The sequence below is a fragment of the Mercurialis annua genome, linkage group LG4 (genome assembly GCF_937616625.2).
Source record: "Mercurialis annua linkage group LG4, ddMerAnnu1.2, whole genome shotgun sequence".
Classification (NCBI taxonomy): domain Eukaryota; kingdom Viridiplantae; phylum Streptophyta; class Magnoliopsida; order Malpighiales; family Euphorbiaceae; genus Mercurialis; species Mercurialis annua.
The window spans coordinates 22,610,715-22,617,420 of record NC_065573.1 but is presented as its reverse complement, the minus strand read 5'-3'; positions in this window follow the sequence as shown (position 1 = coordinate 22,617,420).

Below are 6,706 nucleotides of genomic sequence, written 5' to 3'. Positions count from 1 at the left end.
CATGGCAATCATCAACAACCCCCAAACAAGGAGTTTAGCTAGCCATTATCAAAACTAAAGCAATAATTAAACAAGAATTAAACATACTATTAAGATGTAGAAAGATTACCTTTAGTAAGTAGAAGAAAAACATTCAACAATAACTATAATAATGAAGCTTGAATAATAGTAATCTTGCATTAATCACCAAAGTTAAGAACAAGAATCTGGAATTAAAACTAAGAACAATTGTATCTAAAATCTGAGAATAGTAATAGGAAAATGGGGGCTACAAATCTAAATCTAGTGCATAACCCTAAAAAGGGAAAATAAAGTATCCTTATATAGTACAGCCCAAAATAGGGAACAAAATACAACCCATCTAGAATGTTTGGCTCAATTAGGAAATGTTCTGAGAAAAGCTGAAATCCTTCCTTTCCTCTTGTCTCGAATCGAGACACTCAACTTATGAGTGTGTCTCGATTCGAGACACACTAAGCAGATTATTCTGCTTCTCAACTCTTTGTGTCTCGATTCGAGACACCCATTTAAGTGGGATGTCTCGATTCGAGACACCTCTTCAGAAGGGGGAGTCGACTTCTTTCGCTTCCGGCTTTAACTTCTTTCGCACTCGACTTCCGCTTCCGCTCATTTTCCACTATTCCGGCCTCAAAACTCTTCGTAATGCTCTTGATTCCCTGAAACATAAACACCCTCTATAAGCTAACCAATTCCATATAAAAGCGGGGTGAAAACACATAAAAGCATACGAAAAGACATCCTAAAGATAGGAGTATTTCACTCCTATCAAAGCCATTGTGCGCTACTCCTGGCTTGTGTTAAGGCCGAATAGCATATTAGACTTATTAAACTTTACCTCCTGCCTAAAAGCTAAACCATAATCGCTCAAGATTTTATTTATCACAGTAGCCTCCTCTACCACAACATTAAATTAAAAATAGCGATCATCAGTGAAAAAGAGGTGATTAATCACCTACTAATAGCACAACCATGGATTAGCTCTTTAGTCCTCATTCCTTCCACTAGTGGAGCACTCACTCACCCAGGAACCAGGCATGGCAGTTAGGATCGTGCATCAAATGATGCGGACCAGACTGCTCACAAGCTTTCTTAAGCCAGCCAGGCCAATGCACCCTTGAAGGGGTATTCCGTGGCGATCACATTTGAAAAATTACTCCAAGTAAGTACAAATTTCAAATACAGTTTATAAACTAACATGATTTGCTCGTGTGTTGTTTACGTTGATCCATGCCAGATCATACAAATGACTACTACAAGAAGATCCCTGATCTCTTTAGTAAATGCATAAAGCATAGAAAATAAGAGTTAGAAAGAAACTCACATGCACAACATGACACATCCCATTGAGACATGACTTTCCTCGAACGACGCGCTCCACAGTGGTATACAGATAAGCGAGAGAAGCAGACCCGCAATCATAAGTCGGGACTTCATCCAAGTTCTCTAGTACGAGCAGAACACTAAGAGGCAGAGTGGATCCTGAACTCTGAATAAACATCATCCTCAGCAAACCAGACAACTATCCCCAACGAACCAGAATCTTTCCCCAAAAAATTAGATTTTCATCTTCATACTCCAACACAAACTTCATCCCCAAACTCTAGACCTGCCAATTACCCCAGCAGACCAAATATTTATCCATAGAGGAACGAATCAACTTAAAGCACCCAATGGTAGAGAGACTCCAAGATATCCATGTTGGACCAAGTCTTTTTTGATCTCTAATTTTGATTTTGAAAATCAATTTAATAGTTCTAATATTGTTTATTAGTATGCAGAACCTATTTAGAGTCTTTTACCGAGAATTAAAGTTTTTGGAATTCATCGAAATAATGGGATTATCGCGCCCAGGGCATACGGGAGTCACGGGTGTGAACTATGAATCATGGGCGTGACACAAGCTACTTCACGGGCGTGGCTCCAAACATTGCAAACCCTACCAAGAAGCTTCAGTATCGCGGGAGCAATATTTGGGTCTCATAAGCATGACACCGGTTACAATTGGAAACCCAATAGATAATTCTGAATACTCCTATGGGTGCTTGAAACATGGCCAAAGTCCATTGGCTGCCTCTAATAAAATTAAATGTCACGGGCATGACACAACAAGATTATATACAAGGTTTGTCATCTTGTTTGATGACATGAAAAAGAGTTGATAGGAATTATAAATACCATCCAACCACCACATTTATGTGGTTATACACTCGTACAATAAATTCTCTCTTTTGCAATCAATTCTCTAACTACTCTCTTTATTGTGCATCAATCTATATTGATTGTTTTTGTTGTTGTTGATTATCATTAATTAATTAATCATTAATGTTGTAAATTAGTGACTAGCCTTGAAAATTCACCTTTATGAGTTTACGTTTAGCTCTAGGAAAACTCTTTGTATTAGTTTGGTGCTAAGTTTGAAACACCCTCATTAGTGGATTAGTAAAATCTCAATCTTTAATTGAGTAGTGGAGTAGAATCGATTTGTGATTCAAACCAATCTAAATCTCTTGAGTTCTTTCTCTGAACTCTTAAAATCTCACTTAATCTTTAAGTAAATTTTAATTTCTTAAAACTACCTTATTCACCTCCATCTAAGGTGCTATTTGAGATTTCAATCTAGAATTTGTGGAATGCGACACAGAAAGAAGTATAACAACGGTCTAACACTACATGAGGAACTGCTGACAGAGGATAATATTTTTTCAAGAAGACATCATAGATCTTGTCTGCAAATAAACTTCAGACGATTTCAATAATTGTTGAATAATTATGGAATCTAGACATCCATGCAATAGGATGATCCTTCGGATAGCCAAGGGGATGATGTCCCCTCTATAAACCTAGGAGGCACCGAAAAGGATATTTATCAGGCATCCACGCAATAGGATGGCCGTTGGGACACCTGAGAGGATGTCATATCCTCTACAAACCTATGAGGTAATGGTCAGGATAATTACTGAAGGTTCAAGTGTAGACACCTATTTTCCGGATAGGTAAAAAGTGATAACGGACTGAAGCATCCAATGATGATTTTCAGAGAAATCTCTCGGGTGACGAGCTATCGATTTGCTTGTTGGAACCTAAGCAGGCATAGTTTGTGGATAGCTATAAACTTGCAGGATCAAAATATAATTAGCCGTGAATAGTCTATAAAAATCCAAAGAGATTGTAGCCTAAATCTAAGAAATTTGACTAATTGCAATATCTTAAAAATTTAAGGGCCAATTTACAGGTTTTACGGACTAAAATTGACAATAACCAAATCCATAGGGTCCCTAGAGTCGTTTTTAATACTCTCGGGCACCAAAACTGGCTTTTAGGCATGTTTTTTTTAGCCATCAATTTTTAATATGAGATTTTCTCCCTTTAGAGTAGTTTTCACTAATTCAAACACTTTAATTGCTTATCTTAAACATATTAATTAAAATTAGAAAAGGGCATAAAAATATCCTACCAAAACCCTAACCCTATCTAACCCTAAACCTAATTAACCTCTATAAATAGTACGGTTAACTCAATGATCGGGGGTGGGACCAGAAACACATAAACCGTAGCTCATAAAATTCGACCACCCCTTAGAAAAGAATCCTAGTTTGTCGAATTCACACATACACCACACACACAAAATCACTCAATTCTAGACCAGAAAAACACCTAAATACGCTTTGATTCTCTAAGAACACAAGCCCTACACAGATTCGAAGCTAGATTTCGCATCCACTTCGCCAGCAAACCAGCCAAAGACTCAGACCGGTACCTATGAGGACTCTAATCTTCTTTCCATCACTGTATGTTATGATTATATAGAATTTCTAGATTTCATGTTGTTAAACTGTATGTTTAGGCTATTTTATATAAATTGCTTAAATTATGTTTTTGCCATAATTGCTGGTTTTAACAATATTTTCATGATTGCCATAATAGTATAAATATTATTTTACTTAATTTTACTAATAGTTTTTTAATTGGGTAATGTTATAAAAATTCACTAACTTTATACGTTTTCTCAATTTAATCATGTCTGTTAAAACTTCTAATAAAAATACACCAACTTTCATTTTTTTCCTAAATTTATACACGGTGCTGACGTGGCACTCATTCATTGGTGCAATTTGCTAAGGTTTAAGTCATTTTAACGAATGAATGAGTGACACGTCAGCACCATTTATGAATTTAAAAAAAAAATGAAAGTTGGGGTATTTTTATGAAGAACGTGATTAAATTGAGAAAACGTAAAAAGTTTATGAGAGTTTATGACATTAACCCTTTAAAATTCAGTATTTTTATCTGATAATAAATTTATCTATGTAGTAGTTTTATTTAAATCTATAGTAGTTCTTGGAATATTCAGTGTTTTTACCCATTTAGGTATGTCTTTCTATTAGTTTAAATTATTATTATCAACCATCAATTAATTAATTTTTTAATTTTTTATTGCAATATATAATTAGTTTAAAAATAAAAATATATTATTTAATATTTTTAATGTGTTATTTTTAATAATTTATAATTTATTTTTAAAAAATAATTTATAATTTATATTTAAAACGTGATTATTTATATGTAATTTAATAAACATTTATTATTGCAATATGTAATTTCATTTATATTTTATTTCAATGTATATGTTTTTTTTATAAAGAGAGTAGTATGTATTTAGGTGTGAGTCCCTTATTAGTTTATTTTTTAAAGTCTAATAATTATGGGAGGTTGTATAATAAAATTGAGTTTAACGGAAAACTGACGTGGCATACTCATCAGATTTAACAACAGTATAACGACTGTGGATGCTCTCTAGAAGCACAAAAGTTTTAGTGGCAAATGTTTCATCATTTTTTATTTTCTTTTAAAATAAAAACGCAAAGGACGCTAACGGAATGTGTCGGGGCCACTTTCGCAATTTTAAAAATAGAAATTATGTTTTATTTGGAAATAAATTTTATTTACATAATAAGATATTGAGTATAAATAATAAATATGTATCTGGTACATAGCGATCGTATTAAATTATTTTCTCATCACTTTCTTCTCTTGGAGATATATATCTTATTTTGAAAATCTAATTTCTTTTGTGTGAGATTTGATAATTATGGATAATTTAATATTGTATATATAAATTAGTATTTAATTTCTTTTTTAAATATTTTATTATGTGTCATTTGGCTGAAATTATATTATTTTTATATAATTATATTGTACATACATGCACGCGCACAAATACACACACACACACACACACACACACACACACACACACACACACACACACACACACACACACACACACACACACACACACACATATATATATATATATATATATATATATATATATATATATATATATATATGTCGAGGCCACTTCCGCTATTTAAAAGAAGTTCACAATATCAAATGTCTTCTTTTGTTTTGGCGCCCTTTATTTTAGAGTAAATTACTATAAGCCCTCAATATATATCATAATTGACAGTTTGATATCATTTGTTTGAAAATCCTATTTAATGGGCTCTCAGTTTCAATTTCGGTAATAATTATGATCTTTTGTTAATTTGGGGTATCAAATTATTAACGGAATTAAAAGTGAGGTACCGAATCGTTTGAAATTGAGATACCAAATAGTTTGATAAAATGAAGAGCGACAGACCAAACCTTTAGTAAAATTGAAGGTTTGGTGCCAAACTGTTTAAAAGTAAGGGACCAGTAAGTAGGATTTTGAAAGAAATGGTATCAGGCTTTTAATTATGGTAAAACGGAAGACCTGAGAGAATTTTTTTATCATGACCCTTTTGGCCACCAAAAGAATCAGCAGGTTGAGAATACCCCACCGAAGAAGAGAACGCAAGTCTTAGCTGCTGATTAAATGACTACGCGACACTAGCAATAGAAATCTGCCGCCCAAATTTTAGACACTATCTAGAAAAATGGCTTTACTAGCCACAAGAAAAGTAACTACCCGGAGCTAACTGGCATTGTCCAAAATTCTGCCGTCTGCAATTATGACAAAACATGATACTAGTACCTCCACTTTTTCCGCGCCTAATACCACGATTATTCTTACTGTTCCCAGAACTGTAGCAATAAGGTTGGTACCCCTTCTTTTCATTTCCTTTCTTGATCTTGAATTGAGAAGATTTTGATTGGTAGTTGCCGCTACCACCATGCTGTCCGCTACTAGAATAAACACTTTTTCACTTTTTAGCCTGAGAAGGATCAAAGATTTCACCAAAATGCAAAAGTGTGCCCTCCAATCGACGAGCACTGTCCATAACGCTAATTAAGTCTCGATGAGTCTTGGTTAGAATCCCAACAAACATAGGGCCTAAACCCTTCACATAACGGTCGTTCACTCTCATCTAATCACACTGAAGATCCGGATCAAACTGACTCAAACAAACATAGTATGTCGTATACTCCTGAATAGATTGCTCTCCCCTATTCAAAGTCAACAACCTATCTCTATATCCCTCAGTAATAGAGAACGACAGAAAATACTCTTTGAACCTTGTTAAAAATCAGCCCACGAAATTGTAACCACCACAGCCGAATAACCCTGTGAAACCAGTCCTTGGCCAGACCTCTCAGCGACATCTCGATAAGAACAACAGTTTGATGCTCACTAGCCTAAAGCCTATGAGAATTCCGATCAAACTCCTCTAGAAAATCTAATGCGTCACCAGTACCATTA